At 25.7% G+C, this 12,969-nt stretch overlaps 1 protein-coding gene across 3 annotated transcripts in view; it reads right to left on the minus strand.

Moving 5' to 3' along the window:
* Positions 1–12,969, minus strand: part of LOC111041267 (cyclic nucleotide-gated cation channel subunit A) — a 182,039-nt gene that overhangs the window by 71,878 nt on the left and 97,192 nt on the right. The gene's annotated exons all lie outside the window — the stretch shown is intronic.

Raw genomic sequence — 12,969 nt, forward strand, 5'->3', positions numbered from 1 at the left:
TTACCTCTTCACTCCGCTTAATTAAAACATTTTTAGAAAATTATTCTACGTTTGAATAAGAAAAAATGATTTAAACCTTGCATTATGACAACAAGTAGAGAACAATTAGACGTTTTTGTAAAACGTAACTGTAATAAATATTTCAGAATGTAGAATACCTATACATTAATAAAATACAAAAATGACTGAGAAAACTAGCGTGAAGTGCTGAGGTCATCTTGTGTTGTTGTTATTATTATCTCGACTGTATCAAAGATGCCATGTCGTCGCCTAACTAACGCACTCCTGTATGGATAGAAGAGAGACTCGCTGAAATGGAAATTTACAGACTTGTTATCACGTCCGCAATTTGAGAGTGACCGTTAGAGTTTTCACCGTAATCCAGGTGATCCATTTAAGTGTCCACACTCTTTGTTTCTAAGTTTTACGTTTTTGAATGATACCATATATTTTTGATTTCATATTTATAAGTGAAATATTATTCGGAGTATTTCAGTCTATAAAAATAAAATGTTGGGGAAGTAATAAATTATTATAAGTATTTAAAATTAGATTTTTACAGACTAAAATACTCTGAAGAATTGCTTCAGAATCTGTAATTTAAAATGGTGTTAGTCAAAAACAGTAAATTGCTTCAAAAATTTTCACGACAAAAATACTAAAATTTTTTTTTTCAAAACTGTTGTTTTAAAATCTAATTTAATTATATAAAAATAAATATTTTCAAAAAAGTAAGACTTCGGAACAGTGAGAGTAGATATTTAAATAGATAGAACCTAACCTAACCTTTTAAAATAAAATAATACAGTATAAAGTTACCGACAAGTATCATGTACTGATGTACTTATTATAAACTATAAGGTTTTAGACTAATGAGTACGACTTGCCTCTTAGTATTGTAACTTGTAGTAACCATTAGATTATCTTCCATAGGTTACACCACCTATGGACTGAAAATACCTGCCTATTTTTAGCAATGTCGCCAACTCTGTGTCAAGGCTCAAAGAGCCGGATTGTTGTTTTTATTTGTAAAATCAAGTTTTTATAATGTAGGAAACAATAATTATAGAAAATATTGTAATAATACAAAATAAATGAACTCTAGACAAGATAATGAATAATTAGAGCAAATGAAAAATAACATTTAAAACAAATATTTAAAAATTATAGTAAATAATAATTACTATTTATAATAAGAATAACGTCCTGTGACTATTGTTTTGTTCATATAATTTTTAAAATTACACTTTAGAATAAAAAAAATACCTAATAATAATAATAATAATAATAATAATAATATAGTTATAACTGTCAGACGCCTACTCAAAACAGTAATTAAGACAAAATAATATATTATTATTTATGAAACTATCAACAGAGGGACGAGGCACGATGGTCTCTTGCATCGTATTATGCACCACGGACACTACCGGAGTTGACCGTGGCAACCGACTATGCGGCTTAGTTTATACGTAAAAAATTTATAGGAGTTATGTGTAGGTGTGTGTCCGTGAGGACATTGGAATGTCGAGAGCAAAACCGGGAATAGTCAGACGGACAGACGACGCAACCTCGACGTGAGTCGATATCACCGATATAATATAATCTACAGGCTGATAAAATAATACAGATGGTTGATGCCAGTTAATATTTTGGCTACCTAATTTTCACTTGGGGCTGAGTCCAGTATTTGTATTCATCTGAATCGACGGGAAAGACCGTATAGGCAATTGAAAATATTTTTACTAAGAACTCGCAAAATAATTTTGACATTGAAGGTACTGTAATAACCAGTCTAAAATGTGAGCTATCCTAGTTTAATTATTAGTATCTATTACCATTGATTTTATAATATATTTTTATTTTATATTATATATTATAAAATCAATGCTATCACGTACAATAAACATTATTAAAAGTCTAAGAAGTAGAACGATTTCTGTAGGTCAGGTTGTGAAATGGTTTTGTAATAAATTGGACAAATCAACCATAGAAGTGTTATTATATTTAACTAATTTATATTTTACAAAATATGTTTAATAAGACTTAGAATTATTTAAAATCTAGAATTGAATACAACTGTTGAACTACTTACTACTTACATTATTATATAATATCAAATTACCTACATTTTAAACAAAATATGTAATTGTTATAAACTTATAACACTATCAAGAATTAGTTTCAAGAAACAATACTTATTTATGTCATTATTTCGTTTTACATTGACATACATTAAATTGCATTTAAACATTTAAATTTACTTTGTATGAATTTGTAAATAGTAAGATAAATTGACAGACATTAACTATAAAAACATTAATTAAGTTTGAAATCAGTGTTGTTAGTTAGAATTTAAACTTATAAACTAATATAACATCTTTCTTATTAAGTATTCATGGTTGAAAAGTTTTCAGTGAATATTGCTTTAGCAAACATTTGACAAATTAATAAAAAATAACAGTGGGTATTTGGTTCACTAAAACTATATGAATGATTGTTACAATTTATTATTTTGAACAGATGTATCATCTGTGTTTCTACACAACTTAATAAGTTTACTGTAAATATAATTTTATAAATAATTTTAGCTGTCTATGGTAGACAATTAATATTGTCAATCAATTAAAATTGATATAATTGTTGAAAAAAAAATTGACATATATTTGCACATATATGTCATTAATCCACGCTAAGCAAGTGTTTTATTTTATTTAACTGAAAATATAATTTTTTTGAACAATACCGAAAGAAGATAAATTACAAATAAATATTTGTGATGTAAGACTAAAGTGATACCTATAAAGAAAAAATAGTCAGAACTTAAAATGTAGTTTCAACAAATTAGTTTTAGAAAAAAATTTACTATTTTTTCGTAAATGTAGTCAATTTTAAAACTAGAATCATTGTTGAAATAAATAAATACTAATATATTTGCATACATAGCATAAAAATAAATATAGAAATAAGCCTCAAAAAATGTATAGATTTAAATTATATGTTCTGTAACAAAAAGGTTAAAAAAAAAATTAAAAAATATTGTAAAAATATTAGTTTATAAAATATAAGCAAGTTATAGGTTTAAATTTAATACATATTTTTACATTCGTTGAATATTAAAACATGCTAACAGCAAACCTATTTTTCCGTCGCTTCATCTATTTACATTATTTAATTTTTTTAAATTTTAATTAATAATTATACCTGTGATCCATAAAGTACATATATTAAATAACACATATTATTATATGTATTAAGAATATGCGCTTTAATGGAAAACTTTTGTTTTATACTTTTTATTAATTTTCTTACATATTCTTGATACTCTCTCAAACTCTCTCAAAATTTTCAAATCCCCATAGCTCCCATATCGTTCTAACTTATTATCATGGAAATATAAGTCTTAGTAAACAAAGTTGAATAACTGTAACACTATATTCGTTCAAATTTCAATTCTGGCATGTCAATATTTTCTGAAATAATATCCGGTAAATAATTTAGAGTAGAAAATGGAGGCTTTCATTTGAAAAACAATAGCTTGTATACCTACAGAACACTTCTTAAGTAGTACAAAAATCTCAACCGTTTGAAAATAATATGGATTTTAAAAATTCAAAAATTAGATTTGAAAAAAAAACTACATTATTGTCAATAAATATGGTAAGTCCTGATCATGCTTGTTGAATCACGCTGTGCAACAATGGTCTCTGATATACTTTATACGATATTTATATTGTTTTATAACGAAAGTGAAAAACGTAATATGCTTAATAAATGAGAATGCTATGTTGTAGAACTCAATGTAATATTTAAATAGACTGTTTGAAAATTGTTCAAACAAAAATTGTAAATGATTTAGGTGAGAACTGGCTAATTGAAATTTTCCCAAGAGTGAACCGAAAGTTTTTGTGGCTTGATATCGTACATTTTCCCTATATCAACATAAAATCGTCCATACATTTAGAATTCATAATATATTTACGACATAAATACACAATGATAACAAAAAAGTAAAATTATGTTACATGTTTAAGGGAAGCCTGAGAGCTAAACTTTTTGATAAAACTTGTAATAATTATTACCCTTTAATTAATATCAATATTTTATTGAATTTAAAGTTTAAAGTGATACTGGCTGTGTAATTTTGTACCTAAATGCATTAAACAAAAATAGATTAACATTTGAAAGATCAAAGTTTGTTCAATTAAAAAGTTATTTTATAATATATTATATTCAGTAAAGAATTTTTATTCGTTTTGCATTCGTTCATACAAATTACAAGTTTATTTAATTCCTAACACTGCAAACTGCACAAAAAAGTATTGCATATATGTATCATTCTGTTTGGCAATATTAATGTGCGGTATTAGCTAAAAATATAGAAAAAATATTTTAATTATTAACTATAATAATGATGGGCAAAGTCGCAATAAAGTGATTAGGCAGAGAGGTCACCTGCTTAAGTTTTTTTTAAATTTCTTGGATTAACTATTATATATAGTACCTTATACAGTTTTAAACTTAAAAATCATTAGTGTTTTTTAGTAGAATATATTTTTTTAGTATATACTGTAATGTACTTATAGATATTATGCATAATATCATTTTATTTGTAATTGTAGGATAGCTATGACTTTAATTATTTATTATATTTTAGTAGGTAAATTCTAATGGCATCATGTATGTTAATTGTTTATCACTTATGATTTATATTTTTAAAACTGAAAAAAATACTTGATGTACTGGAGCTCAAAATATCTGAATCCGATATTGAAAATAGTTTGTTTAAAATTATGTATAAAAAATAAAATAGGCGCTATTTAAAACTACCTTAGTGACTGCAATTGTAATGATGTTTTTTTTTTTTTAATTTGAGTACCTAAATGATTAAAATGCATTAATTAATAATTATCCTTTTCGAAACTTATAGATTGACGTTGATTACCTGGTATTATTATAGTAAAAATTGTACGTAAAAATGTTTGAACTCGCCTATTTTAAAGCTCGTAAATAATTAATAAGAATAAAGCAACATTAAACTTAAAAATATGAGGGATGCCAATTGTTTAAATCTTATTTTTCACACCCAATAAATACTTTGAGCTAGCTTCATAGTTGACCTTCTTGTCAGGCACTTCAAAGAAAAAGTTGTTAACTAAAACTTTATTTCACCTGACACAACAGCTTAATGAAGTTTCAATACACAGACTTAGAAAATTATTACTATGGTTAATACTATTGTCATAATATTCAGAATTATCTAATAGGTTAGGTTACTTTAACAGGCTTCATTAGTTATTATAGTACTTAATTAATAATTATTAACTATTTAATTGGCCAAACAAAATTTGTGAAAAAGTCAATATTTTACTTGATATGAGTACACGACTATATTATATTTTGCTCATCAATAAAATTCTAATATTTCTTAATGAATTTTTCGTTTTCAATTTATCATTTGAATACCTACTAAATCAGACAATTTTTTTCCAAAACATTTTTCTAGTTCAAAGCCGAGCTTAAAATAACTCTGAAATTGTATTTAGTTCTGACAAATTTTTAAAACGATGAAGTTAATAGTTTACCAAATAACTGAAAACCTATTTGTTTTTGACATTAATTGTAAATTTTAAATATTTCTCAATATTTTTTTATACGAATTATATTGGTTACACCATGCAGTCTTACACCGACGTTATAAAAGATTTAAATAAATATCAAACGAATAAGTTCCCCACAAACAGCTTTATATGAAGGTACCTTGACGTAACAAGAATGGAGGAAAATATGGTAGTGAACGTTTTCAGAGTTATTATTGTAACCGATGGTTTTCACGGTGCACAGTGTAGGTGTATATGTGCGTGAATTTAATGTGTGTTTAACGTGCTCATGCCGTTATTCATCTTAAATTTTCCATCGTATATTTTCATTGCCGTTTTTAACATGCATCGGCCGTCGATTGTAAAATTGTGAGGCCCCCGCACGCATTTTATGAAACTATTACTCGCTTCGCACATGCCAATGTATTTTAATGACCTGGCAACATACGCCATTGCCAATGTAGGTTACAATTTTAATTTACTCAAAACGTTTAGGCGTTTAACGCGCAGACCTGCATAATTGTTGGAGCATTTTTGTAATTATACTTTCATATTATGTAAAATATAGGAAAACATTAAGTTGATATCGAAAATATTGTTGACGAGCATATTATGGTGCGAAATGTTAAACGAGTATGTATATAGGCAACACGAGTACCTACTAAACATTATAATAATATAGGTATGCTATATTGATGAATTAAAGATTTTAATGAAAAAACTGTTTTAACGATTTGTCTGTACTGTATAATTATTATACTCGAAAGTATGGTTAAATCTTACTAAAGTCAAATTGTTGAATATAATAAAACTAAACTCGAGAACTTTCTTGGTATCTAGAGGTAATCTACCATTTTTTGGGAGTAATTTTAACACAATATGTTAGATAGTTAACATAATATAATTTTACTTATAATACTGTATTGCATAAACATAAAAACTACCGAAAATATGAATACCTAAAAGCATTGATTTTAACTAAAAATATTATTATAATTAATAAACACAATTCAAATACAACATAGTATAATAATACGTAATATATAAACTACTTTATAGATAAGAAATAAATGTAAATAAGTTTATGATGATTTCGTGTCCTGTAGATTCCCAATAAATGTATATTGGCTCCTAAACTTTAAACGATTTCTTGGGGAACGTCATATGACATTTGATGCAACTTAATATTGGATTTCATAACTAATTTATAAAACTATATGCAATTTTCAGTTTGGGTCTTACACTCAAACACAATCATACAGCTGGATGATATAAAACTTTTTAATAAACCCTTCAGAAATGAATACCTTCTATTTGTACATATACAGTTTATTTGTATAATAATAAAGATAGATATTAAATATTAAAACTTTTTTTGTTATTATAAAAATTTGAGATCATAACTTTCGTAGCATGAGTTCTGAAACTCAACTAAATTTGGCTGTATTAATAAACTTATTTTAATTAGCGTTTAAATATTTTGTTTTATTTGTATAGACATTTTTGTAAAATTGATTACTTATTTTTACTATATTTACTATTTTTGTTATTTTTTTTTTTGTTGACAAGCAACTACGAGGTTATAAGCTTAACATTATATTTAATATCGGATTAAAATAATTATTTAAAATATTATAAGGTAATGAAATATCGAACAAATATTATTCAATATTGTTATATAGCATAAATATCATCTACTATGATATATCTCCAATATGAATATAATATGTAGCTATCCAGAAAAGTGTTTACTATTTGAGTTGAAATTGTAATTTATAACTAGTTATATGGTACAATATTAATAGTGTTCAATAACGAAATAATATCATTTTGGACATTAAAGAAAAATGTTCTTTTCAGTGACCATGTCGTAGTCACTTAATAAAATCAATCAATTTCCTATCAAGTAATACTATTATATCATATTATAAATGTTTAAGATAAATTTCACGATTTGTCTCGGCGTTTAAGCAAAAGTTTAGCGTCATTATAGCAATATAGTAAAATATAATGTTTGGAAGTTTGACGAAATTACCACTTTCGTCGGCTATTCGGAAACCGTTGTTTTCAAAAATATTTTTAGTAGAAGATGAGTTCGTTTTGAAGTACGTGGCTAAAATATAAAACTTCGTTGAGTGTGGTACATATTCATAATTCATTACCCACACAATATTTCGCCTAGGAGTTGATTAAAAATCAATTAATTCTACTTTAATGTTTATGTTCATGCCGATTTATATAAAATAAATGTACTCGAGCTAGATATTTAGGTAGGTCGTACAAATGAGAAATATTTATAATTCAATGGAAGCTCGGTGTTGAATTTTTAAAATTTTGTAATGTTCATCTTTGTATAATATTGTATTCAGTTTTCAGAAATCAAATTACAATGTTATCACACATATTATTTTTTCTCGATTATTATTTTATTTTGGGTGTTTAATATCAGCATTAAAAAGTCGGAGGTCAATATGAGTACCTATACGACCTAATTTTATATAAATACAAATAAAATCTTTTCAAGAAAACCGAACCGCATTATTACGTTTTTAATCACTTAAAATATTTTTGCAAAGATAGAACCTTTCATATCAGCTTTAGAAGTTTTTGAATGAATAAAAGTCTTAGTATTGATCTTTATTTAACCAATATGGGCACCTTAATTAAAATGGATGATGTTTTACAAACTAACTACCTACGCCATAATAGTATATAACATACACGACCACAAACCTAAATTGAGTAATATTAAATGTTTATTAATTATATTATTTCAGTAGTCAAAATAACAAATAATTATTTATGAAAATGTCAAATGAATATTAATATGTTCATTTTGAATACTTTATATACGAGGGAAATTTCCACTTAGTGCTGTATATAATGTTTTATTGCTTTTGTTGATGAGGCACAAATGTATATTTGATTGGTGGGCGACGTTTTTTATTTTTGCAGATGAAAGAGGGTCATTCACATATCCTTCGGTGTACCCATTTGTGATCAATAACATGTTTTTGGCAACAAAATATTTGTGTCCACTACACGGACAATACAAATACAAAAGATTTTTTACAATCATTATCCTACTCGGATTAATTTCACGGTGTTGAAATTTGACAAAAATCTATAAATAATATTTAAATTTCATGTTTGACATGTAGTACCCTGCTTTTTTGACTTTTAGGGTACACATTTGTGGTCCATTCACACTATGCTGGTATATTAATTTGTATTATGTTTAAATACATATACACGTTTTTGTTTATATATTTATCAGATGACTTCTCGCCTTTAGGGAATAATATTTAAATAACAATATATTTATTTGAATGTCCACAAGTGTTGTTTTGGGAAAATTGTATAGCATAATATGATATAGGAAACAGTTTCCACTATTTTTTCTTTTCACACATACTTCCCGAGTCAACGCAATAATGGTTTATTGTCCGGTATGGTCTAACATAATACATTACTTTAGTTTATAGCGTATATTTTATACACGCTGTATCACGATTTATACAATATATCATTGTCCACCGCAGATAATTGTAATTTTTAATTTATATTTTATAATATTTTATCAAAAGGCATAACGCTTCGTTTAATTGTTTATATACTAATATATAGTATGTAGGCAATACTATTATGCGTATTTACCAGCTAATGTTATGTTGATAGAGAAAAACGACGGATGAGTGATTTCACACAGATGATACTTTCAAAGCATTTCTAATTTTTTTTTTCTAAATCTGTAAGTGTTAGATGTAGTGATCATGTTTATTTTAACTTGAAGTATGTCACATTGAAGTCGATACAGCTCGTTAGTTATTGTATTGAAGATTACATGCGCAAAGCAGGTGTGGCACTTGAATTTTTTTCCAGGGGAGGGAGGGCGGAATGGGACAAATATTTTTTTTACATGGGCTAAGATTTTTTTCCAACAAATACTGAGGTTATTTAAATAAAATATAAATATTTTCGTAACAAAAATAACATAATATAGCTATTAGCTATTAGCTATATAGTACACACATTTTTATATTTTATGCTCTAAACAGATAATATGAACAAGCTTTTGAATAAATAAAAATGTTTCAAGAATAATGTCAAATATTTTTTATGTACCTTATGTAAGAAAATGTTTAATCACAGACCTATATTAATAATGATGTATAAAAATGATAATTTCTTTATTACTTTAATATTACATAGAAATTGTGAATGAATAATTATGTTTCTTTTACTTACATTTCATAAAAATAAATTGAATTAAAGTAATTATGTTTAGTAAGGAACAGATGAATTTGTTTGACTCAATTTTAATGCAATGAATACTTTGCAAGGGATACTTTTGTTTGTTTATTTTCATCCAGTGATTAGTACTCAATAAAGGTAATAATAAATGAATAAAAGATTTTTTCTTATTTACGAATTTCAAAACATATTTTATTGAAATTTCATTAAATTATTAAATTATTAAACAATTCTAGTAGATTAATCCACAATAAACAGACCGAAGATGTTATTTCATCAGTTTAATTATTGCAATTTATAATAAATTCAATTTATTCCTCGATGTTTTTATTATTGACAAATATATAAATTAAACTAAACATTGATATTTTACACAATATCTGTTAATGCATCATATGGTAAATGTTTGAAAATCCTAAAATATTAAAATAGTTTACAAAAGTGTATAAAATTGCACCAATACCAGTTGGAACAATATTTTTTTAAATAAAAACTTGTGATTATCTACCTACTATTTAACTTCAAATTTTTAATTCAATACATTTTTAAATAAGTATTTGAATATTGTATGTGTTGAATACCTACTTTGTATTTTTTGTTGAATTTTGCAGGGTAAAATAGTTCATAGATATGCGTTAAAACATAGATACTTTAAGAGATCATTTTTTAATTAATTAATAAGTATTAATTTAGACAAATGTATATTTAGTAATGTGTGAACTAAGTACTAAACTAAGTAGGTATGGATACCAACTTCTTACACAATATTATTGTGTTAATTAAACATATTAAAACTATTAAGTTAACTAAAAATATTATTACATGTATACAAAAAACAATAATTTAAGTTAATAATATTCTTCGGTTTTTGTGAAAAGCTACTTACTTTTTTATTTTCTATATATTATTTAAAAATTGGCTGTATGTCGGGCGTTAAGTGTTGACATATTGATACTCCACGTTTCACGCCAGTGTAAAATATTAATATTATTAATATATCGGATTTTATAATGACAAAAACTTAAAATACAAATTGTCGAAAATACGAAAGTATTTACATAAATTAAAATTTTTTTAAAAGTATATTTCATAAATTCTTTGATGAAGCTCTTTTAAAAATAATGTTTTATGACTTTATTATTTCGTACATATTTTTCAGTGGGGGAGATGGCGAAGGGGCTGAACTGTTTTCTAGAGGGGCTAGAGTCCTTCTTGCCCCCCTTAGTGCCATGCCTAGAGTACAATGCATAATGATAGGTGTCATACTTAATAGGTACCTATGTAATAACGGCATTTATTAATAATGACACTTATTTTTATACCAATTACCTAGTTAGATGTTACAGTTATAAATAGATTATAAAACGTAGCCCACGAACAACGATAAAATTTGATGCAAGTTGTGCAACTGCAAAATATGCAGACAGAAACAAAGACTTACGTTTTTATTGAAAATAAATAAACAAGGGAAGTTATTGTAGTACAGGTTTAACATATTTTTCGTAAGAAAAAATTATTTTGATACTTTTTAAAATTAGTATGTGGTCTAATAATATATAACTACATAAAAACGAAATTGTTTTTATTTCGTATTAAAAAAAAAAATCAAATTGGAGGCTATTTAAATTGCTTTTAAAAGTACATAGTCTTTTCAACACTTGGCAAACTCTATTATTTGATACTTTAATAAAAAAAAACCATTGTAGCTATGATATGACGTTATTTTAATATCACAAAATAAATTGTAGTTGATTGATAGTTTAATATGTAGGTACGAAAATCAAAATGAAAAATGAATTAGCTTACTAATTACTAATTACTCAATAACAATATTATATGAAGAGCTATGTTACGAATATCAGTATTTTGTCGTAAAACAAAAACAACCAATAATATATATTTGATACTATATTTTTCTAAAATTCTTATGTTTGACTGATTTAAGGAATGAATGTAATGTTTTGTTTTAATGTTTTACAATTATGCGTTATTTTGGGCAAATATTTAAATTTAAAATCTAGTTGGTACATTGAGGGTTTAAAACAAGGACATTTTTAGAAATATTTTAATAATTGGGAATAGTAACGCACGACCAGCTTTTTACAAGATCGATTTTGCGTTGTTGTTGCAATTCAAAAAGAAATAACCTTAGGGACTTAATTTGTATAGTAATTTAAGAATATCAAAACAGTTAATATATATATATACTGTATAAGCGTTTGAACTTAACATTTTTATATAAATGAATATTCGAAATAAAAAACGATTTTAGTTATTTTGTTGAAATTCCAAAATGTTATTCGTAGAAATTTGAAACTTTGTGCCATTATATAGTTACGTTTGTTATTTTTTATTATATAGAATGAAACGTTGAACATATATTTTAGACTAATGTAAAGCTAACTATACCACGAATCACATTATTGTTCGGTTCGTAATAACAGAAAAGTAATGTACTCGATGTTATTGGAAAAATTATAGTTCATTCTGCCGTGTTACTAATATATAGACATAAACTTCTTATATTAGGTATTATAAAATGTCCATATAGAGTAAAGACTGACTCACAATCGTTTTTTTTTATATATTATTTAAATTTAACACATACCTACGTCTTTAACAAAACGAGACGGTTAATCACAATCGAAATACACTATGTCTACTATATAGCGGAGCGAGTTCCCCCAGATTTTAATTCATGCCCTGTGTTGGTGTGTTATTTTGTCTTTAACAATAAATATAAATAAATCACGTAATTCATATTATAATACTTTGTAATGCTCGACTTCTAATGATTCGTTTAGAGAGCTTAATAATGATAATAAAATTCAATGAGTGGAAATCTTTTTACTTCGTGTATAAATTGTACATTTTTAAGGAATAAAATATAAGCACGTGCCTTACTGTTAGGTTTAAAATCTCCCCAGTATTAAATGTTTTCGTCTTTCCTAGTTTCCTTGATATTAAGTATTATTTATTATTATTTAGTGACTTCCATTACGTACATTGTCATTGCCAGACATTGACTCAAAACTAGATCAAACTTTTTTACTTTTAAATTAGCATATATTAAACTCAACTGCAGCCATCCCATACACTGCGGTCACATACGTAC

Source organism: Myzus persicae, unplaced genomic scaffold, assembly GCF_001856785.1.
Source record: "Myzus persicae strain clone G006 unplaced genomic scaffold, MPER_G0061.0, whole genome shotgun sequence".
Classification (NCBI taxonomy): Eukaryota; Metazoa; Arthropoda; class Insecta; order Hemiptera; family Aphididae; genus Myzus; species Myzus persicae.